This window comes from Aricia agestis, chromosome 12 (genome assembly GCF_905147365.1).
Source record: "Aricia agestis chromosome 12, ilAriAges1.1, whole genome shotgun sequence".
Classification (NCBI taxonomy): Eukaryota; Metazoa; Arthropoda; class Insecta; order Lepidoptera; family Lycaenidae; genus Aricia; species Aricia agestis.
The window spans coordinates 14,540,086-14,568,057 of NC_056417.1; the positions used below are offsets into that span (position 1 = coordinate 14,540,086).

Here is a 27,972-nt window from a genome sequence, read left to right on the forward strand (position 1 = left end):
TACGCATATTTCGCCTACGGACAAAACATCTACGCCTTTCCTTTTGCGCCTTTCAAATTGTTTGTTCCGTTTCATTCAGTATTGTATTACCCCTAACATTACCTTTATATCCACTACATAAGGTTCACTGTGAAATGACTGTGGATGGATAAATACAAAGAGTTGTGGTCCTACAGGAGTTAGTTTGTACCCGTCTGCCGTCGCGTTCGCAGCCTCGCTGTGCAGCGATAAAATTGTTGCGAACTACGTATTTTTCGGATTGTGTTAGTGCGATAGGATTCGAAGTAAGTAATTTTTTTTTAATAAAAGTAGAGTCTATGGGTTTTACGCTCATACCCTGTATTTTTTTACATACCAATTTTTCAGTTTTTTTATCTACTTTAAGTCCATTACGCCTTTTTATGTAAGTGGTTAAATTATACAGAATAAGTAGTGTTAATTTTCGTATAACATTATCCTTGTTGTGTCTGCTTAAATTATTTTTACACTCAAAACACAGCCTACCAATAATAAATACTAAATAGTTTATGGGTAAAGCTAAAGTTGTGTAATGCAGCTAACTGCTAAGGCAGAGTAGACAGAATAAGGTGTGTAAAGCTAAATAAGCTTTAAAATTTGGTACTTATAAAAGTTTAATGAAAAAAAAAGTATTATGTGCACACTGCACGGCTGTTTTGGGTATTTTGATTTAAGGGGTACCAGCCACCAGGGTTTTAAAAAGTTTTTGACACCAAATTTGTTGACACCGCGCGCTATAAACTGAAGTCCACGCGGACGAAGTCGCGGGCAACAGCTAGTACTTAATATTATAAACCTGAAGAGTAAAACTTATTTCAGTGTTAATAGCTCATTTTTCGAGTAAGGCTTATAGGCTATATCTATATCTTAGCGTGATAATTCACGCTAAGACTAATACGACCGAAGAAACTCAGGAAAATGTGGGGAAATGGGGGAAATATTAGAAAGGGTTTAACTCACGAACTACTGGAGCGAACTATTTATATATTTGGCACAGAGTAGACCACGTGAAGGGAGTAGGGGCATAAGCTATTTTTTATGGGAAAATGCATGGTTTCCGTAAAATTCTTAATTTACGCGGGCGAAGCCGCGCGGGACACCTAGTATGAGATATAAAGGAGGGTAATTTCACACAAAGATGTGATGCGACGCGACATATCTAGGGTAGCAATTTAAAAATAGTTATTTTTGTCCTAGATAGAATTGCAAGAACGCTGAATCGATGGAGCTTTAAATTCGATCCTTTGGTATAAAAAAAAATGCTTTAATAGTATAAATTCATTAAGATCAATTCCACACATCAAACACCTAAACGAGAACAAAATGGTGACCCATTTTCTGTCAGAAAACCTTTTCTATTACAACAATTCATCCTTAAATTTCTTGATATGAAAGGTTTATTTTGACGACCCTCTTAACCTCTACGCAGTTGACATTTCACTTTGTATCTCTTTAATTGTATCTCTTTAATTATTTATAATATGGACTTTGTTGTCTGAAAATAAGTTATTTTTATTTTATTTTATTTCATAATATTGGCAAACGGAAAGTGAACAGCTAGCAATGATGTTTTTTTTTTAATATAATATCATTGACAGCTAGAATCATAGACATAATATATACTGTCGAATAGACCACCTGACAACCCAAAAATGCGTGACCATTTTCGATCTGTCAATGTGTGCGTGTGCTAGTGATGTATATTTTACTATCGATAGTATAGTATTTTGCTATCGATAGTATAGTCCGTTCGAGTTATTTTACCTGAGTTTCTATAAGAAATAAATAATATGCAACTTTGACAGATTTGTATTTCAAATTAGGTATCATAAATTTTAATTGGCAAAAAAAGGTGACGATTGAAAAGTAGATACACATTTTCTTTTGGAATGATTTTTCAATCGTCGGATATGTTATGACATGAGATTCTTATAGGGGTAAATAATATACACATAACACATTATAAAGTTACTTATTTATTACTCAGGTAAAATCTATATATATTTTGTAAAAAGTGGGCCCCGTGCGAGTTTCTTACGCCGGTTCTTCTCGTCGGCTTAGTTCCCGAACCGGTGGTAGGCACCATGTATTCTGAAAATATATTTTATTTTAGATTTAAAATAAAATATATTTTCCGAAAAAAAGTTCCGAAATAAAGCAATTTTGATTTTGATTTTTTAAAACACCAACTGTAAGTATAGAAAACCTTAAGGACAGCTAAAAAGAGTAAATTTATTATTTTTAAACAAAAAATTAAAACCGACTTCCAAGGTAATGACAATAGTAATATTATACTTAAATGAACTAAAAAGTATTAAATAATTCTTATTCTGTACTCAGTATTAATTCTGTTCTCAATCTTCATTATTTTGCAATCGGTACCAGCTAACCTAATCTCCAGTTCTCTGACAGAATAGGTATAACTGCAACTTATATACTTAGGACTGGTACCGACTTCAAAATTATGAAGATTGAGTACAGAATAAGGATTATTTATTACTTTTTAGTTCATTTAAGTATAATCTTAAATGAACTAAAAAGCAATAATTGCTTATAATTGCTTATTTTTAATAATTGCTTCAGTAACAAGTGCAACAGTATGTCAAACTTACTGGCACAAATAAAGTTGGGATAGCTCCTTTAACCAAAATAGTATTTATTCTACTTTTTCTTTAAAAATTTTCAGTGAAATGTTTGCTACATATTGTTGAATTTTTCTTGGGATTCCAACCAACACGCCCAATTAATTTCAGCCATTTTCCTCTTATTAGAGGATCTTGAGGGAATCTGTAAAACAAATGATTATGATATATAAATATAAACCTTCCTCTAGTTTTAGAGTCACTCTATATTATAGTAGTTATATTATATTAGCTATATTATGCTATACTATATTATATTAGTTAAAATAAGATAATATGTCCTTTTTAGTCCGGCCGCACATTTTCCGAATATCTGATCCCAAAAATTCGGACGCCCCGCCCCGCTCATACATTTTGACACGTCAGAAATTCTTTTAGTATGATGGGTCTACAACAAAATGTATGAACAGAGTGCGTTCCGCCGGGCGTCCGAATTTTTCGATGAAAAATTTTTCTTCAAAATTTGTGTAATATAAGAACAATAGTACCTTTAGTTACGCAAAATATGAAAGTAAAAGGGAGGATTCACAATATTTTATTTGAAATAGAGAACTAAAGACAGAATAGAGCATTGAACAAAATTGAACAATATATTGGAAATACCGAAAGGGCATAAAACGACTGACGACTTTTGACGATCTGTCAAATAAAAGTGGTTACAATTTTCATTAGACTCTCTCTTTTCATCTTGTTATAATTCCATAAAGGATTTTCTTCTCTCTCGCACTCTTTGTTGGTCTTTAGCATTATAGGTTTATGGCTAGAATATCATTTGCATGAAATTGTTTCACTATAAACTAACAGACACAACTTTTTACGGTTTTTCTTAGATATATTTTGCTATTTATAGTTCACTAGATGTAAGGTGGCTCCTTCGCGCGAAGAGGAATGTCAGGGGAAATTGTATATTTTAAAGTGGCCTATGAAATATTCTTCAAGATAGTTTATATAACATCTGTGCGATATTTTGTCAAAATCTATAAGCTGATTTAGCCCGGCCGCACATTGTCCGAATTCTGATCAGAGACAGTTGAATTTCGCCGGACCGCCACCCCGCACACTATCCGAAATATCCTTCTGGCGAGTTCGAGCTCACTCGGCTCAGTACAAAATGTAAGAGACAGCGCGGACGTTCAACTGTTTCTGATCAGAAATTTCGGACAATGTGCGGCCGGTAGTTTTTATTATTCGTAGGCGGCCGGGCTTAAAATTAAACAAATTAACATTTCAAAGGCGGAACGAGGGAGAATAAGGGTTGATCCAGACCGCAACGCGACGCGTAGATGCATTTCTAAATTTATATGGATTTGACAGATTCGCAAGACGTCTCCCGCAATTGAAATCTGTCAAATCCATACAAATTTATGCTGCACCGCGCCTCGCCTCGCATCGTCGCGTTGCGGTCTGAATTGACCCTAAGGGCCTTTACACGGGTGACTATTACAGGTGCTAGAATCGAATGTCTAAATGGCAATACGCCTCATGCCGAATTGCCATTAATGGTCGATTTACACGGGTAACTATCGGGTCAATTTTAGTCACCCGACAAGTCACCAGTCGAATCGCCTGTCCAAGTTGAATCGCGACTCCATTTACACGGGTGACTACTGGGTCGATTTTAGTCACCCGGCAAGTCACCAGTCGACAGTAGAATTCGCAGCAAGCGATCGCTTGCGACTGAGCGTTTGCACGGTCGATTTTAGTCACCAGCCGCATGCGGTCATTAGCCGCACGACTTTGGGGCTTGCGACTTTAGCCGCATGCGGCGTCGTCGAATTGCCATTTACACGGTCGATTTTCGCCGTGCGGCGGAAATCGTGCGGCTTTAGTCACCAGTGTAAATCGGCCATAAGGGAGATCGCAGACGGCACACTTTTTGTGTAATCGAGATCGATTGAGAGCAGACTGTACTGTATGTGCGCCGCAGGCTCGATTCTCGCCGTCGCGACAGTCAATTCCCGCCGTGCGGCGTAAATCGTGCGGCTATACCCAGTCACCCACGTAAATCCAGCATAAGGTTTATTTGCTTTTTTTTCGACCGACGATATGTAAGTTTTTTTTCTGTCCGCGTGGCGTGAAATGCACAATATGCTAAATTGTTACTCGTATGTATAATGTGATTAATTATTGTAAATGAGATATAAATAAATAAATAAAATAAAAATAAGTTACTCTAGTAATAATTTAGTGAAAATTATTATAGATTAGAGTTTTAATATTTGGATTTTTTTTACAATAATTGTATTCAATAATAAATCCATACAAAAAATCTTGCTTACTAGCAGGATTAGACTTTTATTTTAGATTAGACAAGTAACATCGTTCGGACACGAAAAAATATATATATCTTTATTATTTTGAAACACTAGAACACAATTTAATCGAAACCGGTTTAGCAGTTTCTGGCAGTTTTCACATTTGCAGCATTCACATTATGACATTTACAGCATTTTCACTAATATTAGATACTCATTATTGCAAACATAACACGAGTAGACTATAGTTAATACGTTATCAAATATATTTATTTAACGCTCACATCAAATATTTATTGCTATCGAATGAGTTCTTTACCCTCCTGAATATTAGAAGTGCGTCTTGAGAAGACGGCGTCTTATATCAATAAAATAATCAGAAAAAGAATTTAATATGCTTAAGCGGGCCCCTAGACGAGCAATTTTATTGCGCAATACATGATATTGCGCACTAAAATTATTGATCGTCTAGGGTTGATATTGAACATCGTACGCCTTCAATCTAATTGTCAATTAAACTGTTTAATAAAATTGAAGCGTGATATTGACAATACAATTGATCGTCTAGGGGCCAGCTAAGAGGGCGAATAAAGCATAAATCAAACATCGTTCTTCTCTATTCACACTCACGCCCGTCTTTCATATGCCAGCAGGGCTAAAATGGTCACATTTCATCTCAATCAATTCAGCAAATGAATTGTCAAAACTGTCAAACTGACAAATGTCAAATCAGTACAAAAATACAGAAATGAATTGCAAGCAGAGTTGCATTTTGCGATTTTAGAAAAATGAATCATATTATGATTCATATCATGATTCTTCAAAGGGACCATTTTAGCCCCGCAGGTGAAAAAGAACCACGCGGAATCAGCGCCAAGTTAGTTTTTTCTTAATAACTCGATAAATAAACAATGTTTTTGAAATCCAGTCCATCCATCCATCATAGTACAGTCCCTTGACAATATGATTTTATAAATTATAATATTTATAAATTACAATATTGACTCAGTTGAATGCACCGTTTTGAAAAGAAATGAAATATTCGTGAAATTTAGATGGATCTTGTTTTTAGGGTACCGTACCCAAAGGGTAAAAACGGCACCCTATTACTGAGACTTTGATGTCTGTCCGTCTGTCTCCTGGCTGTAACTCTAGAACCGCTATAGCAACAAATACAAAAACAAAATAAAATAAATATTTAAGGCCCCCCCCCCCATAAAACAAACGTGATTTTTTTGGCCTTTTTTACGCGATATCAATAATGGTAACAGGTAGGCACTTGAGATACAATATTCTTAATTATATTTGTGCTTTAATAATTAAATTAAAATAAAATTAATATTCATTATTACCATACAAAAAACACAATTTTTTGCCAACTTTCGCTCAATAACAGTACGCAACCCTTCGTGCGCGAGTCCGACTCGCACTTAGTCGATTTTATTTTTTATAAGTAAAGAAAATTTTAAGATATCGTGTCTAATATAATATAGAATAGGCCCTCGCAAATATAATTTAGTATCTATGTTTAAAAAAATAAACAATTCAAAGCTTATTATCAAGTACAAAAATGATCACCTCATTAGAACATCTATTTTGCTTTAGCCCCTTTAAATAACTAATAGCCAAAGGAAACCTCTTAAATGCTGTAAAACTACAGATTGATAATGACAAAACAGGCACAGTAAGTTCGATTGTATTTGGGAACAGTAAGATCCAAACATAAAAAAGGAAATTTCTATTAAAATTACAAAAGCAACGTAAAATGCGTTTTGATTAGTCAAAACTCCAAATTCAGAGATTCTAGATCTCTAAAAATGTAATAAAAAAATACGTGTGACACTCGGAGACTGCCGCGGTAAAGTTATTGCGTAGCATTTACGTCTAGTCGTACGCTCACAAACACCGTGCCAAAGTCTGCCGAACTGAAACGACGTTAGACGATGCACGGCTTTCAACACAGTAGGTTAGGTTTATTTTTCCATACAGATGTTGATACGGTCACCGCACTCAAAGCACACGACGAAAAACTATGCAATAGCTTAAAATCTACAAAGAGAAGTTTTAAGTGTAGGCGCACACTAGGCGACAGGCGACAGCGACAGCTCGACAATTTTCATATATTTTGTTCGAAGCTCCGCACACTTGGCGTCAGAGTCGCTGAGTCGCGACGACAAGCTAGGGGAGCCTCGCGCGTGTTACATTTAAAGAAAGTAAAAACATACTTAAAGTAAATTTTAATCACTTTGATTAAAATTTACTTATATTATTTATTATAAAAGCAGATTTTACGTAGTGATAGTTTTATTCATTAATTTATTAAATTTATTCAAAAGGCTTGAAAATAAAAGAAAGTTATATAGATCCATTTAAGCATTTATTTAGCAAGGTTCATAACATTGAAACAACCAAAGTACTTCTTATTAACCATTTATAGCTTGGTATACATCCACTAATTTACTTAAACAGTTAAATCACTATATTATATCACATTATGACTTTAATCATGGCAGTAGAAAGTAACACTTATCTTTAACACGTCAAATAGAGATGCTTCTTCGATCACGGCCCGAGCAAAAGTGTCGGAACACGTCAAGAACAGTCTTTTATAACGTGTCCCCACTCTTCGACTTGCCCACCGGTACAGTTTATACAAAATAATACTAGTTTCATTATTAGCATAGTTTCTAAACTATTTATATATTTTTAAAACAATCATAAAATCATAATATTTATGTAATATGTATTAGTTAAAAATGTAATACTATAAGACGCGCTCGCGTCTAGTCGCTGCGTCTGGAATCGCTGTGCACGCGCACACACGACGACAGTCGCGCGACAGTCTCGCTGTGAGCACTAGGAAGGTGCACGTCTTTGTTAGTGTAGGCGTACACTAGGCGACACGCGTCAGCGACAGCTCGGCGACTAGACACGACGACAAGACGCTAGATGCAAACGACAACGCCGCGTTTGACGCGACGATAAGTCGCCCTGTTTGTGATGGCTCTTATGGTCCTAAAATCTGCGTCATTAAAAATATCTGTCAGTATCAGAAAGGGCAGTTTCACTTGTACCACAACAACACCACGGCCACAACCACACCACGCGTTCGGGCGTATACACTGACTCTATAATACACTGGACAGGCGATCGCTATCAATAAAATATTCCTATTTGAAAGTCGCCATATTGGCGCTGATTGCTATGTGAAAGCAGTACTGAGTGTACTTGGAACTACTATTTTGCAAATGGCGGTTGTAGTTTTCTATGTAATTAGTTCACAGTACGCTCACCGCGGCGTTTTTTGTACGGCATAGCCTGTCCAGTGTATTATAGAGGTCAGTGGGCGTATACTTTGTATTGAAAATGAATAGGACTATTCACACGTACCATATTTACAGTCATTATCAACCGCTTGTGTGATGACCACATTTTGTCGTGGCGCGCGGCGGTGTGGTGGGGTTGTGGTAAGTGTGCGTCAACCCTAAAGGTCAATTTATACTAGCGCAGAGTCGAAGCGCATCGAAGCGAATTTCCATAAACTGAACATAGAAAATTCAATCTTAAAGCGTCTCCCAGACAGACGCGGCCTGCGGTGGCGGTGGCGGTGGCGGTCAGTTGGATGACTTGGCCGCGTAGCGTGTGTCTGCGTCGTCCCTAGAATTCTCAAGTCTGTATGGGAGACGCTTAACTCCAGAGTGTAACGCACACATTACTTCCGCGAGACCAATCAGCGTTGGTCGGGCGTATTCCCGAGGACTCGCGCGAATGCGCGCACTTTTTAAAATTCTCAGACGTTATTAATGTGAGCTTTGGAGTTAAGGTTGAATTTGTTGAGTTCAGTTTTGGTAATTCGCTTCGATACTCTTCGACTCTGCGCTAGTATAAATTTAGAGATAATAATAGATCTTTCCCATTTCTATAACTGTACTCACGCTGAGCCTGCTGTTAACAGTTCCGACAATATGTTTATTTATAGAAATTGACAAACAAATAGAATCAAAAGGTCACATTGTTACCTGAAGTAGGTCCACAATAACTAAATGTTACGTAATTTACTAAGCCCAGAGGTACGAATTGTTTTAAACTTCAACATGTTTGGTGTCTATCGAGGGATATTTCGCTAAATTAACTGAATTCGGCCTACAAATTATATTGCAATGTTTAAACGGTAAAGCCTACGTTGTTTTAATTAGTTATTAATTAAATGTTGTTATTAGCCTAAAATTATCTGTGGAATAACGTTACAGTTTATATTAGATATTATTTTTGTTAGTCTCGCTAAAATTCGAGAGTGACTTAATCGATTTGGCTAATTTTAGTTTTGATATATCACGAGGGAAGTGGAACGAAGTTCACCGGGTCATATAGTTATCTTATCAGGACGAGCGAAGCGTCCCCTAGTATATCCCACAACCTGAGCGCTTTTGTGCTACACTTTACGGAAAAAACTGTCACGCCTATTGATTTGTACATCGGAGAGCCATGCTTCGGCACGAATGGGCCGGCTCGACCGGAGAAATATCACGTTCTCACAGAAAACCAGCGTGAAACAGCGCTTGCGCTGTGTTTCGCTGACTGAGTGAGTTTACCGCAGGCCCAATTCCCTTCCCTATCCTCCCTTATTTCCTTCCCTTCCCATCCCTACCCTCCCCTATTACCCTACTCCCTCTTAAAAGGCCGGCAACGCACATGCAGCTCTTCTGATGCTGCGAGTGTCCATGGGCAACGGAAGTTGCTTTCCATCAGGTGACCCGTTTGCTCGTTTGCCCCCTTATTTCTTAAAAAAATGTGCTTTACCATTATAATTTATATTTATATTATGTAGATGTGTTTAAATCATCGGTCATTCAAGGTTTGGTTACTGTTAAAATATAAAAAAAACCGGCCAAGTGCGAGTCGGACTCGCGCACCGAGGGTTCCGACAGCTTAAAGGTATTATAGACCTGAGTATTTGGTATGAATTTCAATTTAATACCTCTACGCGTTTATGAGGAAATGGGTAGTAAGTTTAAAATTATTTAAAAAAAATATATTATGTGATGTAACTAAAAATTTATGGTTTTCGTAATTTTTCCTTTATCTATGCTATAAGACGTTGCTTCGTACCAAATTTCAAGATTCTGAGTTCACGGGAAGCACCCTGTAGGTTTTGATTCCCTTGCAAGTGTCGAAAATTTGCGGCATAAACGGCTGTATCTTTTGATTGCGTTGGCTTAGAAGTTTGATTTTTTCACAGCTTCAAGGGACAGTAGACCTGAGTAATTGATATAAATTTCAGCTTCATACCTCCACGCGTTCCTGAGAAAAAGGGTCTTGACAGACGGACGGACGGACAGACGGACAACAAAGTGATCCTATAAGGGTTCCGTTTTTTCCTTTTGAGGTACGGAACCCTAAAAAACTGACCGCAGAAAAACGACGCGAGCCCTCACAAAGCTTTCGGCTTTTAGCTAGTAAAATGCTAGTTATCTTCATCCACTTACGTCTTAATTTATGATAGCGTACCTTTTAATGATCATAAATCAACTATCAACTTCAACTATCAATCGACTATATATATATATATATATATATATATATATATATATATATATATATATATATATATATATATATATATATATATATATATATATATGTATATATATAAAACTCAAAGGTGACTGACTGACATGGTGATCTATCAACGCACAGCCCAAACCACAGTACCGATAGGGCTGAAATTTTGCATGCAAGTAGATGTTATGACGTAGGCATCCGTTAAGCAAGGATTTTGATAAATTCCAACCGCAAGGGGTTAAAATAGGGGATGAAAATTTGTGTATAATAATACTTCTTAACGCGAGCGAAGCCGCGGGCAAAAGCTCGTAGTTCATAAAACAGAACCACCCAATTATCTAAACTAGTATTATAAATGCAAAAGTGTGTTTGTCTATCTCTCTGTCTGTTACCTCTTCATGCCAAAACCACTTAACCGATTTGTATTTTTTATTTTTTATTACTGTCGAAATTTAACATGGAGATTATTTGAGTCCCGCAAAAGGACACAGGATATTTTTTTCTCGGAAAAATGTGCGGTTCCCGTGCGTTAAACAAATTTTGTCGCAACGGAGTCGCGGGCGTTATCAAGTCTTTAATAATAGCGGAAATGAATATTTGTTGACAAACGTTGATGGAGATTGATTGATCGATGTTGAAATAATAATGATTTATGCATCGTTTATTTGTTCGGTTGTTAAAGTTGTTTACGACGATCATTCACATCAAACTGCGTACTGAGTCAAATTCTATTCGATAATTTCGACGGCGTTTGAAATCAAAAGAGTATGGGATACAAAAAAAAAATGTTTCCAACGCTTTTCTATTGATATTCTATTGTCAAAATATTACTTTATTATTTTTTAGACATAATTCCTGCGACAGTCTCAGACTAATAAAGTCAAATTATGACAGACTTGCTGTGTAATAATTGTCTAACAGGATTTATGTTTCAATAAAAAAAAACTAAACTTTTTTCAATTATTTGACAACAGACTTCAGCCATAAATAAAAGAGTACCTACATGTCAAACCTATATGTCATTGGTGTGTATAGGCTTGTCCCTAGTGTGTGTGTTGTAGTGTGTATAATGTTTTATTTGTAAAAAAAATTTATGATAAAAGTATAATTTCAAAATAATATTAGCTCGATGCACTCCTTCACCATATAAATTTTAATAACAGACCTGCGTTTCCACATTTTTCGTCAAAAGGGATCCAAAGTTTTTGCTGGCATATTAATATATAGCTATAGATAATTTCAATAATTTCATAATTATTTCGTAGCATTTCTATAACCCGCGTAGCACTTCTACAACCGCGTAGCTCTTCTACGACGGCGTAGACGCTCTACGGACGCGTAGAACATTCCTATTTTGTATATATTTAAATAATTTTTGCGAATCTATTTTTGACGGATTTAAGCATAAACATAATAATATAGGACTACAGCGAAGTATACAAGGACTTTAAGGACTTTTTTTGCGCGAAAGTTACGCGTCCCGCGGGGTTTCCGTTTGCGCGAGGTCCCGGACAACAACAACTTTTTTTCGCTATTTATAATTACTTTGATCGTATTTGGTTTAGGTTATTTAATAAATACACAAGATAAATCTCAGTCAGTTATAACGTGACCGGCTTACTACTTTTAACTATTAATAATAATAAGTCAATAATAACATAATAAATCAAAGCAAATAATTCGTCAAATAAAAAAAAAAAAAATTAATACAAAATATTATAGAATCTATCAAATAATAATAATTAGTCAATGAAAATAATATAATAAAAACATTACAATACATTATAACAATTCATCAACATTCAAAAAACAAGTCATAAAAATAAAAATTCATAGATTAAATTATAATATAAAATAAAACATAATAAATAAATAAACCAGTCAAAGAATTCATTTAAATTATACGTACATTTGCTAAGGAGCCACAATTTAAGTTTATATTTAAATTTAATAAAAGGTAACTCTCTGATCTCTTTGGTACGCTATTATAAATTTTTATGGCCATAAAATTACAAGTTTTTTGAAACAAAGAACTATTACAGATTGGCACCTTGAGTCTGGTTGGATCTCTAGACATGTATTTTCTATCCTCGTCATTTGCCGGAAAGAGGTCTATATGTTTTTTTACAAACACACAGCATTCTAATATGTATAGATCTATAACAGTCAGTATTTTATATTGTCCAAAATAAGGTTTGCATATATCTAAAGGTCCGATTCCGCTGATGGCTCTAATGCATTTCTTTTGAGCTATCAAGACTCGATTTATTTCAGTGGTGTTGCCCCATAGAACTATGCCATACCGTAATAGAGATGCTATCCATGGTAGGCAGTTAGAGCAGCTTCCCGGCTGACTGTTTTCCTAATATTTCTAATAGCGCAAACAAATTTATTTATCCTTTTAGTTACAAAATGATTTATTTATGGTAAAAAATATAAGTATAAGCGTATTTGAAAAGATTTTTTCGTGGTCATTAATCGCTAACCGTTAAATTTTACGACCACTTTACTTTTTTATGAATATTTAAGCCACAAGTGAGTGACCGGGATATTTTTATGCTAAATACATTGCTTATCTTATATCTTTAAACGAGCAATTCTTGTATATATATATATATATATATATATATATATATATATATATATATATATATATATATATATATATATTATTGGAATCTCGGAATCGGCTCCAACGATTTTCATGAAATTTAGTATATAGGGGGTTTCGGGGGCGATAACTCGATCTAGCTAGGAATCATTTTCAGAAAATGTCTTTTTATTCGTGTTTTATCGATAATCGATAAACTGAAAAATATGACTCTTCCTGACATCTATTGGCGAATAATAATACTATTATGTGACCAACTAATTGTTTTAACGACCAGCAGATGGCGTTATTAAGTAACACGAAGTCAATGAGTGTTTGCTCTACCGAGCAAAGCTCGGTCATCCAGGTACTATTTAAAGGTTGTTATATTATTATGTACATGTAACGGTGTTTTTAACTTATTCATCCAACTGAACGTATAATATAATACCAGATGACGCCCGAACTCCGTTTCGCCAAAATACATTTATCGCGCGGGAACCGTACATTTTCCCGGGATAAAAACTATTCTATGTCCTTTCCCGGAACTCAAAGTATATCTATACCAAATTTCAACAAAATCGGTTGCACTATTTGGTTTGCGGTTAAGTTAAACAGTACCTAGTACAACAAAAAAGAATAACCTAAATCGGACTTCTAGTTCCAGAGATATGCGAACACAAACATAAAAGCATACATACATACACTTTTGAAATATGGCACATTTGCTCAGATGCTGATATATAATGAAAACTGAGCAATTCTGGGAATATTTGACGAACATTATACGAAAACTAACCTAACCTAACCTAGCCTACTTTTTAAGTCGGTTATAAAGTATAAAATTTATGTCAAACTCATCGTTAACTGTTAAGTTTATGTTAATTAATCTATTGGTAATATGTAAGTATGATACATATTTAATGCTTACTAACAAAATCAATCTCTGTTACTTCGAGGACCGTGCAAAGTGCAAACTATGTTATAAATCAGCGACCCAACAGATAGAATGTCGTAACAAACACCTTAACAATGTTACTGAGTTCTCTCAAGCTCGGTTTTTAGTTTACTCACCAACTTAACCGCTTCAGAATCTTGGAAACAGTTGAGTTTAAATTTTCGATTTCGATAGAAGGGAATTTGTGCTTTAAGAATTACTTATTTATTAAATTTAAATAAAAATAATAATTAAAGGGGGGGCTTTCATACAAAAAACTCAATTGTTTGCCTATTTTTGCTATAAAACGGTATGGAACCCTTCGTGCGCGAGTCCAACTCGCACTTGGCAGATTTGTTTAGGTATACGTTGAATTTTGTTACAATCGTTGAAGTACCACTTTCGTCACCCATTCTATGTAAAAAAAATTACCTACTGAATTTTTTAAGACGAAATTCTTGTTAAAAACCAACTTAATTTGTGACTCTTATAGTAAGTACGTTAAATGAACTAATGCATAAGGAATTTGATTATTGACAAACTAGCTGCCCGGTACGTGCTTCGCTACGAATAAAGTGAAGTACTTAATTAAAAAAATTGAACTTGCTTGCTCCACGCTGAAAAAAAAAGTTTCAATTTGACTGCAAATTCCCCATCACCAAAATGATCCGCCATTAATTGAATTCATTTTTTAGAAAAATGTGATAAATGAATAACCGCTCGACCGATTTTGCGCAAACTTCACATAAACCATCTACTAAATTATAGTCCGAACAAAGCCTAAACATTTGGTTTGGATAAGGGGGCGTCCGCAAATTACGTGCCTAACCGTTAAACCCCCTCCCCCACCCGCCAATCTCACGTGAGATTTTTCAGAATGTGGATTTCTTACGTAAACGCGTTGGATTGTTTGACAGTCAGTAAAATATGTATAACGTCAAAGTAGGAATGACATGATTTTCCTTCGAACGAATTAGTGAATGATCTTAAGATTACGATTACGCCGCGCCATGCCGACTGTATGTGCGCCGTAGACTCGATCACACAAAAAGTGTGCCGTCTGCGATCTCCCATAAGCATACATACAATCTGGACGATTGACCAAAATAGTATATATTTTTTGTAACAATGAGAAAAAAATTACGTGAGATTTGCCGAGACCCCCTCTCTCCAACGTAAGATTAGATGAGATTTGACTCGACCCCTCCATAAACACCTTACATAATTTGTGGACGCCCCCTAAGTGAGCCCGTTGAGTTAAAAAATCACAACGAAATTTATTGGCATTGATTTTTATATATTAGAGATATAATGCTGCCTGGATGAACCCAATCCTTTCCCAAGGATATAAAGTAACAAATTACTTACGGAAACATTCTATATCAGGTTTAACTTTAACAAGAACATCTTCAAAGGTGATCTTGGATCGTAGTAGTGAGCGCACGCTGTACTAATGCCGGCCTTACAAGACATATTATTAATATAAATCATGATAAGGTGCTCCTTATTACTACTTAGCTCGCTAGTTAAGTAGTAGTTAGCGAGCGATAGAGTAATTGGTACTACTAGGTACTTAAGTTGACGTTGCCACGTTGAAGTAAAAAAACCGTGTTGGATATGTTTAGATTGCTTGTTTTGGTCGGCCTCTCTTAGAAAACAAGCAATGGAACAGCAAAAAATGGAAAGGGCGTAAGTGACAAAATGGTTTTTGTCGCGTAATTTAAAAACCATAAGTACATTTCATATAAGCAATGGGCAAATTAAAGTGTGTGCTTGATCCAATCTATGTAAAAATTTTGAAAGCTTAAATCACTCTTATCTGTTGGCAAAATAGGAATCCCTTTTTTACAGAGGTCTTTTTGATTGATTATTCTGTGTTATAAAAGTTGACCAATCGTGTTATACTATGGGTAATTCAAAGACAAAGACATGATGAATACTGACAATGAACTTTAATTTCTTAGCTTTAGTCATTGCTGAGAAAAATCGATATCGCTACAGCCAAATTATCAAGGCGTTGCCTTAATATAATATATTCTGTGGTAAAGTGTAGAGTTAGCGTAGCCAAAGCGTACTTAGAGCTTTGGATGTATTTCCGTACTAGATCTCGCCCGCTACTCCATTGCGCCAAAATTCGTTTATTGTGTGGGAACCGTTCATTTTTCCGCCATAAAAACTTGTCCTTTCGCGGGTCTCAAAGTATCTCCATAACGAATTTCAGCAAAATCGGTTCAGTGATTTGGGCGTGAAGAGGTAACAGACAGACATACTTTCGTATTTATAGAATTAGTAATGGATATACCAAAAAAAATATAATTTCCATCTTTTCATTATTATGAAGGCAATAATTATTGTTAATATTACTTATGTCCGCTCTCTCCCAAACTTTTTACCTGCGTCCTTAAAGAAATCTTTAGAAAACTGGAAGGTCCCTGGGCGGCAATGGGCATCGAAGTTGGCAAGAAAAGGTTAACAAACCTTCGCTTTGCTGACGACATTGTCTTGTTCGCTGCCTCAGCCGCGGAACTACAAAGAATGCTCCAAGACCTGAGCGCTGCAAGCCTCGAGGTGGGACTAGCAATGAATAGGTTCAAAACTAAAATAATGACCAATAGCACGAAGCGTATGGTCGAGGTAGACGAGCAAGAAATGCAATATGTGGACGAGTACATCTACTTGGGCCAGTTAGTCTCCTTTGAAAATAAATATGGGAAGGAAGTCGATCGCAGAATCGAAAACGCCTGGAGGAGCTACTGGTTCATGAAGACGCTGATGAAGGGGGATTTACCCATCTCCCTGAAGCGAAGACTCGTCGACATGTGCATTCTGCCCGTCCTAACCTACGGTGCACAAACTTGGTCATTGACCGATTTGCAAAAGTCCCAACTCGGGGTATGCCAAAGAGCGATGGAGCGCAGTATGCTAGGAGTTAAACTTCTCGATAAAATGAGAAACACCATACTGCGCTCAAAAACGGGAATCAAGGACGTAGGAGTAAAGACAGCAAAGCTGAAATGGGATTGGGTGGGACACGTAAGCCGCATGCATCCCGACCGCTGGGCAAAGATCTCAACAGAGTGGGTACCTAAAGATGGACACCGCCGCCGCGGCCGGCCTAAAAAAAGATGGCTCGATGAGCTGGAAGTATACCAGCCAGGCTGGCCAGAGGTGGCACAGGAGCGAGCACAATGGAAGACCTTGGGGGAGGCCTTTGCCCAGCAGTGGGACAGCATAGGCTAGAAAAAAAAAATTACTTATGTCATTACATAACGTACCTACTATCGACAAAGTTAATGTAACTGGACCGCATAATTACGCACACTATGAAAGTCACTGAGAGTCTTATGCTAAGTACTCGCATACGGTTTTGCTCGATCGAGCAATAACGTGCGAAACCCACTGCTCGGGATTTCGTCTACACCTTCAGCATTTTTTTTTTAATGAAAATAAGGGGGCAAAGGAGCAAACGGGTCACCTGATGGAAAGCAACTTCCGCCGCCCATGGACACTCGCAGCATCAGGAGAGCTCCAGGTGCGTTGCCGGCCTTTGAGGAGGGAATAGGGTAATAGGGGAGGGTAGGGAAGGAAATAGGGGAGTGTAGGGAAGGGAATAGGGTAGGGGATTGGGCCTTCGGTAAACTCACTCACTCGGCGAAACACAGCGCAAGCGCTGTTTCACGCCGGTTTTATGTGAGTACGTGGTATTTCCCCGGTCGAGCCGGCCCATTCGTGCCGAAGCATTGCTCGATAGTTTTAATCTAAATAGATATTATATTTTATTCCATCAAGCCGGCTCGATGCGAGCCTTCGAGCTGTCAGTTTTGCGGTCCACACAGTAATTTTTACTCGATTTGGAGTAAAACTATCGAGCAACACCGCATGTGAGTACTTAGACAATAGACATACACACACATACTCACATTAAAATGTAGTAAATTGCTGCTTGCTTATTTATTTTGTGATTGAACATTTCCGTGACTTTTTAACGCGCTTTTATTAAAACAAGCTTGGGCTGTATGTATGTAACGGAATCTTTGAGTGTATCTTTTTATATTTATTTATTTATTTATGTGGGAATTGGGGTGCAAGAAAAGATGTGATTTACTTAGATTTCACTTTTATTTTACTTCTTCAAAATAAACACGTCTTACTCGTCTTATATTACTCTTCGCCATCTTCTAATTTTTTTTTTTTTTTATTAAATAAGGGGGCAAACGAGCAAACGGGTCACCTGATGGTAAGCAACTACCGTCGCCCATGGACACTCGCAACATCAGAAGAGCTGCAGGTGCGTTGCCGGCCTTTTAAGAGGGTATACGCTCTTTTCTTGAAGGTTTGCAGGTCGTATCGGTCCGGAAATACTGCTGGTGACAGTTCATTCCAGAGTTTTACAGTGCGCGGCAGAAAGTTACGCGAAAAACGCACTGTGGAAGACTGCCACTCATCAAGGTGATGAGGATGGTATGTTTTTCGCGTGGGACGATAGCGAAAAGTTGCAGGTGGTATGATTCCGAACAATTCCTCAGAGCACTCCCCGTGATACAACCGATAGAGGATGCAGAGTGAAGCAACATCTCGGCGTAATTCCAGGGGGTCCAAGCTGTTTGAAACACTATGGCAGTCAACAATTCGAGCAGCCCTTCGTTGGATACGATCCAGAGGGAGCAGTTGGTATTTTGGCGCCCCTGCCCAGAGATGAGAACAATATTCCATATGAGGCCGAACCTGCGCCTTGTAGAGTTGTAGGCGTTGGTCCGGACTGAAGTACTGTCTCGCTCTGTTAAGAACGCCAAGCTTCTTCGAGGCTAATTTGGCGTTACCCTCAAGATGATATCGGAACTGGACTTCGCTCGATATGTTGACGCCAAGTATCTCAATGCTAGGGGAGATGGTTAAAGATGTGCCCTCGAAACAAGGATAAACGACCATTGGTGACTTTTTAGTGGTGAACGCGCAGACTTGTGTCTTGGCGGGGTTGAATTGGACTAAGTTACGTCTACCCCATTCAGAGACCTTCTCCAATGAATTCTCCACCTTAGACACAAGTTCGTTTCGACTCTCAGTGACATTTTGCCGAGAAATATTAGGGGAGCCGGTATATACAGCATCACCTGTACTATCATCCGCATAGCAATGAATGCCTTTGGTTTGTAACATGTCATTGATATGCAGTATGAATAAAGTAGGCGATAGCACACAGCCCTGAGGGACACCAGCATTAACAGACTGAGTTTCCGAGCATTCGCCGTCAACTACGACCTTAATGTCTGTCTGCTAAGAAACTAGTGACCCACTTACATAATTTCTCGGGCAGCCCGTATGATGGAAGCTTTGATAGCAGCGCTTTATGCCAAACCCGATCGAAGGCCTTCGCAATGTCCAAACTAACAGCCAATGCCTCTCCCTTCGACTCAATTGCCTGAGCCCAACGATGAGTCAGGTATGCCAAGAGATCACCAGCCGAGCGAACCTTACGGAACCCGTATTGTTTGTCGCTTAGCAATCCCTGGCCGTCCAAGTATCAAAGAAGCTGGCTATTGATAATGGATTCCATTATCTTCGAGAAGAGAGAGGTTATAGCGATTGGTCTGTAGTTGGAAGGATTTGAGCGATCACCTTTTTTGGGGATCGGGTGCACCAAGGCTGTCTTCCAGGAAGCCGGGACGATGCCAGTGGAATAGGAGAGCCGAAAAAGACGCGTCAAGACCGGAGCCAACTCTGGAGCACACTTTTTCAACACAATAGGCGAAATTCCGTCAGGCCCACTCGACTTTTGGATATCAAGGGAACAGAGGTATTTTCGCACTGAGCGCTGATGAAACCGTATATCCGACATGATGCTCGTACATCGCGGTATGGTCGGCGGTTTGTGCCCCCCGTCACCCAGGGTCGAGTTTGACGCAAAGAGCTTGCCCAGAAGATCGGCTTTGTCTTTTGCGTCCTGGGCCAACGATCCATTTCCTACGTGTAGGGATGGTAGGGTTGGCTTGCAGAAATTTCCTTCAATAGCTTTGGCCAGAGACCAGAATGCACGGGTTCCCGAGGGGAGGCGCTCAAGTCTCTTGCCAATTCTATTGACGTGCTGTTGCTTTGCCCGAGTAATCTCTTTCTTGAGGGACCTAGAGGCAAGGTTGTACTCCTTTTTATATGTGCTGGTATTTAAATCCCGAGCAGACACTGCGTTGGCCCAGGATTGGTAAGCCTCCTGCTTCCGGCGAGAAGCTTTTTTGGGGGATGAACCAAACCAGGGACGAAATCTGCCGCCAGTTGGCACTACAGAGGTTGGAATGAAAAGTTCCATCCCCTGCATCACCACATCGGCAACAGAGTTGGCAGTGTTGTCGAGATCATCCGGCGAGAAGCACACGTGCCCCCAAGGATAGGATGCAAAAAACGACCGCATCCCATCCCAGTCTGCTGACTTGTAGTGCCACACACGACGGTATTTAACAGCTATCCTCTCTTTCACACACATACAACACACATGCTTACTTTCTCTTTCATGCTTTTCACACGTACAAGTATCACTATCACCATTCTACATTTATTTATTTATTTATTTATTTAAATCAGGCATCTTGGCCCATATTATATATACCTTATAGACTAACATACATAACATATAAACTAAAGCTAACACTAAGCACTAAACACTAAACACGTATTGTCTGCGAAGTGGGGCGCGACGTGTTCGGAAGTCGTCCTCGGAACCTCCTGTAGACGACTCCAATCAGCCAGAATTCCTCCTTCTCGAAGGTCGGTAGATGATGCGTCGGGACCCTCACCACAAAGGAGCTAAAATTGACTTTGTGGCGAGACTCCAAACGCTCGACCCTCAAGACGAAGTGGGTCTTGCTCCTGATGTAGTCCACGACCTGCTCGACCGTCGTGGACCAGTGCAGCATATATCTCCAGTAGTCTAATTAATTCAAAACTTTGCATTCATATTAACAGTCAATGACAATGCAGTAATTTGTTGAAATTTTTGAAAAATAATAATAAAAAAACGTGTTTTTTATTTTTTTTAAACTAAGTATTATTTATTCCGGACGCGGTATCGTGTAAACATACATTAAAATAAATCTTCGGGATCGCGTCCCACGCCGCATATCCGCCGTGAATCTATAAAGGTTTAATACTATAATTCCAAGAACGCTAAAAAATAAGACGTCCTATTTATATTTTAAATAAATAAATAAATAAAATAAACTTTATTCTGCCACCTTTAAAACGTTACACATAGACATTACACAACATAATATAATATATCAACAATCGAAAAAAAAAACTATTTGACGCTACAGCTAAAACATACACACTAAAGACTAGAAAGAAGAATAGTTATGAAGATGAACACTGAAAAACCTATTGTATTAGCACATGACCATGGCAGTGTAACACCCAAGTGAACAGAAAAGGAGGCCACTCAGGTTAAGACGACATTCAAGGTCATCCCTGATCTTCCGTGGACCCCTTATTTTCGGGCAGAGGACAAGCAAAGGGAAGCAGTCTTATAATATAACAATATAGTAAGTAGTAGATAGGATATATTGTTTTTAACAGTTTTAAACAGTTATTTAATTTTTAACAGTTATTTATTTCAATTACTTTTTTATTTTACCTTTTATTAATTATTATTGAGATAAATTAATTTTTAATTAATTAATTAATGAGCTTGAATATAAGCATTTGTTTTTTTAATTTCTAGTTTAAAAAAAATTACATACAGTGAATATTATATTATCTTTTTTATCTAAGTATGGAATTAAGAGAATAAAAATAAAATATAAAGAGCAAGGAACCAAGGAATAATTGGTATATAGAGATAAATCTCTTGCCGCCAAAATGACTTTTTTTAATCGCGAATTTGCAGGTATGCCAGGCTTCATACTAAAATGTCACATGCTCTTTTTGTTTGTAGTCAATTTGTAGTTTAATAGTTTATTTTGTATTTAAAAATATTTACATTGGTCATTTAGTGACGAGGCTACAAGCTCTTATTTAACAATTTACTTTAGTTAATATTTATATTTTTTTATTCCATTGACCTAGAAACCTATCATTAACTTGACACAAAATGACTTTACCACGTGTTAAGTAAGTATAAAATTGCTTTTATAATGCCCTTTTGATATCCTTTTAAAGATGAAAGAGCGTGAAACAAGTTAAACATTATAACGCTCTTAACATTTTAATAAGTTAAATAATGAGATCTGAGCGCTTAAAAGGGTCAATGTTCTACAAACACTTGCTACTATTTTCTTCACAGACATTGACAGATGATTGACGTAAGCAACTATAACAGTCATCCCTGGATTTATAAATAGGCCGCATGGGCTGCGGCCTACGGCAGCGTCCTAGGGGGCGGCAGATTTCATAAAGTGGCCTACACTCATTAAATATGTAAATCCGGCACTGAATACAGTGATTCAAAGATTATTTCAAATAAATTTTTGTAGTTCGTGATTATCATGGGATGTGCATCGGACTTAAAGTGAAAACAGCTATAAGTGTAATTTAAAAAATTCTGTCCTATGCGAATTATAATATAATTTATGACTTGACACAGTTGCTCGCTTGAGGCCGTGGAAATATCTTTCAAAAATACACTTTACCAAATAGAGATCCATACTTAATATTATAAACGCGAAAGTGTGTCTGCCTGTCTATGGGCCGCGCTACACCGGAATGGCAGCGGCGAGGCGAGGCGAGATTCCGGTGTAGCGCGGCCCTATTACCTTCACGCTCAGCGTGTTCACAACATAAACGTAAACAGCCTCATACCGCTTAACCGATTTTGTGGTATGGAGATACTTTGAGTCCCGGGAAAGGACATAGGATACTTTTTATCCCGGAAAGATGTACGGTTCCCGCGTGATAAACATTCTTTGGTGCAACGGAGTTCCGGGCATCATCTAGTAATTTAAAAAATTAAGTTCTAATTTTTTCGTAACATGATATTTTATTTTCATTTCATAATTAGAAACAAAAGTCCGTCTGTGGGACTCTTAGCACTAGAGTGTTCTCTCTTAAAGATGTACTTATCGAGTATTTTATAACTCGCTTTCCTCTGTTCTTCGTGTTCTTTAAGATCGCACCTTTCCTTATCTTGACGACGGATTCACTAAAACTTACATTTACTTCACGTCAAACCTCAACAAGTCGTGTTTTATTGCTAACCTTTTCCAGAAATAAAACAAAGTTTGTGCTATAAAATGAAATGTACGATGGATACATAATTTTGTTTGGGTAGCAACTACGCAGAACTCCCTACGCAGTTCGTGTATGTTTTGTCGAAGTTTACACTTTTTGTCATAAATATAAAAATAATAAAGTTTTCAATACAACAAATTGTACGGTTCGGGCTACATCTAGTTACAATTAACCTATCAAGCCCCATAAGGACATCGGTGAAAGCGACAACAATAGAATAATAACAGATTTCCAAGAATCCGCGATCGAAGGATCTAGATGTAGCTCGCACGCGCGGGTTCCGTACATTTTTCCGAGATAAAAAGTATATCCTATGTGCTTTCCTGGAACCGAAACTATCTCAATACTCGTACCAAATTTTAGCAAAATGGCGTCAGTGGTTTGGGCGTGAAGATGTAACAGACAGACAGAAAGAGTAGTAAGACCCATTTTTACATTTATAATATTAGTATCGATAGTATGGACGATAATTCCACCAGATGTACAATTCCGTCTAGGCCTGCAGGTGTAAATATATTGGAATTTCGGTATTCCAAAACCGTACACAGCTCACCCCGTAGTAATCAAGTTAAGGCAAACATCGTTATTATTTCAACATGGCTCTGGTATTTTCTACTGCGTCTTAATGATGAACCTATTTTTACCTGATGTGATTAAAATGAAGCTATTATGAAATTTGACAAATCTTATTATGATAAAAGCCTTTGATAACAAGGGTAAGCGAGAAAAATTTAAGGATATTAAATATAATGTGTCCCGACACCTGCAGTGTCCGATATTTTAACGTCATGAATGTATGGGCACAGAATATATATTAGTAGTACCAACAGATTTCCCACTAGCGCAACCCGTTTAAAGAAATAACGACTCATGCTACGATACTATAAAGTTCGAATTCCGACCGCGCAGTGCTAGGTGCCTCCAATTATATTTACCTACATGTCCGCTCCCTTTCTATCGCATAACTCGTACTTTTTCTGACAAAATCAGGGTTGTCTCTTTTTAAAAATAATATTTTATTCTTTATATTTAATTAACTACATTTTATTTAACTCGAAATAATCTAAGATATTATGTCTTAGTACTATATAGATTTAATTATCATAAATTCGCGTGTAACTAGTTACGCGTACTTACTTAGGTGTCTTAATTATTAAAACCGGTCTGATATTACCTACTTAAAGTGTTTGTATAACTTAGTTATTTTTGTAAGCAGATAGGGTTTTTTGGAGGTTTTGAATAGTAGTCATCACGAAATAATATAGTTAATAGCAATGACGCGAACAAATAGTCCAGGAGCCAACATTTAAAAACACATAAGTACTTATAATCTCTCGAGAAAATTTTAGTAAACCCAACCTATATTTTATTAATCAACATCGAAAAAAGGAGGAGGTTATAGTACGTTCGGTTATATAATATTTTTATTTTTTTGTGTTTCTGTGACAGCGAATGAATTAGTACGCAGGTAGGTATGCAACGATTAACGAACAATTATTAAAAACTCGTGCGCGTGCGTCACCACTCACCGCTCGCCTGTGAGTCCCTACTGAAGTGCCCCTTTAAAGGGGTACTTACAGTTCTATGCCTATACGCGCGAGTGGGACAGACCTGGTATGGGCATATTTGATCGACAAATTGGCTGTCAAATTTTTTCTCTCTCTCACGGTTGTAAAATGACAGCCATTTTAGTTTTTCTCAGACTTTCGTACTAATCTGACCAATACTTCTCATCCTATGAACATAAAAAAGGTCTCATTTTATAGATAAATTTTAAATACAGATTATATTATACAGATAATATTTACAGTTCTAAATTTCGTGGAATAAAATATAATATAAACAAAAGTTTAAGGAAAAAAATTGTGTATTTTTTTATAAAATTTATGGCATAATTTATTAAAAAAAGAGCCAAATTCTTAATAAAATATGCCATACATCATAACCTTAAAGGATCGAACACCGGTGTTGGGACACACGCTTAAAACAAGAAAGATTTTTATTGACCTACCAACGGCGAAAATGTAAAAAAAATGGAACAATATTTGAGCAATATTATAAATTATGATCTACTGAAAACGTTGTCTCCAAACCTTTTACACTTAAACGAGTACAATTTATACTTAAAAAAACATCATACCTCTCGAATCACAGTCAAGTAAATGAACAAACCTTACTTCAATATGTAACGATTCGAAAGTTAATTATAATAATTGAATTTTTCGTTTACAAGTCAGTCTCTTTTATTTGATTTCTTACTACTAGTCCTAATGGATTAGGCCCTTGATGTACTAGAAAACTAAAGCAGTTTCTCAAACCATAATATCAAAGCTTATATTGATAATGGCGTTTCAACTTCTTTACGATCATAGTTTTATAGTGCCCATAAAGTGGGAGCTTTTAAGGAACATCGTGTATGAAAGCTTTATTGTCTATACCATTTAGAACAGTCTCAGATATTTCTATTATAATATATTATGCTATCAGCTATTTAATTTAAAAAACACAGGTTTTCCATATTCATAATAGGGCGATTCCATTATCGCGGGTGCAACATTTTGACGCACTTAAAGCGTCCTACTGACAAAATAAAACACATTTATTAATAAATTATCTTTTGAAGGGATACATTTTAACTATTTCAATCATAAATTGTAAATGAAAACTAACATTAAATCTAAGAAAAGCCACAAAACATGTTTGAAGTACTATCGCGGGTGCAACCAAATTGGTCCTCTATTAAGAACTCGGACGAGTTCATTTGAGAATACTGCTAATTGTGCAACTTTTAGTAATTTATTAACCCATATTTCAAAAGTGTATTAGGCAAAGAAATGATTTAACTAGATACAATTAATTTAAGTAATTAGTACTAGGAATTATTGACAATTTTCACGATCGCGGGTGCAATATCGCGGGCGCAATGAGTCTAAAGAAATTGAATTTATTTATAAGTCTGCGACTAATTTCTACATTTTTGATATGCAACACATAATATTATTAGTAAATTGTAATAATACTATTTAAAATTTTATTATTTGTTAACTATCAGTCATTTATCGATCTGAGAAAAGAAATCATCTAAATCACTAAAAACAATTAAATAATGTAACTTAAGCAAACCTTTTTTGATGTATTGTTATAAAACCGAACTACAGCACACCTTTGATTCAAAATTAATATTTATAATTTAAAAGAATAGGGGAGAATTATAAGTAAAAATATTTTTTTCAAAGATAATTATTAAATATTTATGATTTTTCCTGTCGTTTGTAGCATTTCTTCTAAAATATTTAAAAATAAACGAATATAAATCATCATTTTAAAACATCTGTCAAGTAATACATGAAATATTTCGAAAAATATAAAACACGATGTGACTCTATTCAAATTTTTATAAATCTTGTAATTACATGTAAAGTATTAATAACAAATATAATCTAACGTTATTGTTTACCTTGATAATATTAAATAAGACGAAAATCACTACAATAGTCAAAAAATAATTTGTTGCATTTCCAATTGTACTGCTTCAATCGCGGGCGCAACCACTTTAAAGGTTCTGTTTTTTTATTAAAAATAATAAAATAGTTTGTTCCAATGATTAATTCTAATTTCCACATTTCTCCTTACTTTCACAAAGTTTTAAATTATTAACAACATATTTTAGCGAAAAACTAAACTTTTGTACCTTTTTTATCGCGGGTGCAACCATGGCAATTTTCCTTTAATAACGTTTGAAAACTATTTCAAAATTGTTGTTTTTTTTGCACCGAAATAGAAACTTATGTTATACAGTCAATATTATGTATGGCATAAGCAGTTTTTCTCGCGCCGTTAGATGATATCACTTCAAAATGCTCTAAATTATTCAAATTACAATTTTTACTCATAAAAGTTCTTTTGCTAGTAAATATACATCTTTTTATTTATAATTCAATAAAAAAATGTAACAAATGCTATACTTTAAAAATTAGTGTTGAGGGTCGTCTCTAGTGGAATCGCCCAATAATAAGTATCAGTCTTAAAACCGTCCGAATTCGAGTCTTCCCAATGAAAATGTCGTATAGTAAAGAATAACCTGCGGGGCTAAAATGGTCACATTTAGCAATTCCTCTCAATCAATTCAGCAAATGAATTGTCAAAACTGTCAAACAGACAAATGTCAAATCTGTACAAAAATACAGAAATGAATTGCAAGCAGAGTTGCATTTTGCGATTTAAGAAAAATGAATCATATTATGATTCATATCATGATTCTTCAAAGCGACCATTTTAGCCCCGTTGCATTGTTTCTACAACTATCGGCGAATCAAATCATCAATTAATCTTGTACTGACTTCCGGCACCACCACTTTAGAACGGTCGCGGCACTTGTGTAATTCCTTTTGTTTTGATATACAGATGCTTTACCCATAAACGTCGTACATTTTTCCAGCGCAGGGGCCGAAAGCCATGGGGCCCAACCCTTATAACCTGCACTGTACTACCTGCCCTACTAGACAAGTGGCAAGCGATTATCGTAAACGCCAACAAAATGTATGCGATTTGACATACGTCATCGCTTCGCTAGCGAATACCAATATCAAATCCCTTATATTTTTACGTTTACGATAATCGCTATCCACTTGTCTACTAGGGCTGTACCGCTCAGAATTGACGATTGAGTTATTTTCAGGTCACATAATATAGTAACAGCCTCCTAAGCTATAATGTTTACGTGTATTAATTTGGCCCGTTAATTTTCTTCACGGG

At 36.6% G+C, this 27,972-nt stretch overlaps 1 protein-coding gene across 1 annotated transcript in view; it reads left to right on the forward strand.

The window, feature by feature from the left end:
• The first annotated feature begins 237 nt into the window (after positions 1 to 237).
• LOC121732244 (guanylate cyclase 32E-like) overlaps positions 238 to 27,972 on the forward strand; it is a 153,048-nt gene continuing 125,313 nt past the window's right edge. Inside the window, exon 1 of the mRNA XM_042122061.1 lies at positions 238 to 284. The gene's annotated coding sequence lies outside the window, so the exon portion shown is untranslated. The remainder of the gene's footprint in view (positions 285 to 27,972) is intronic.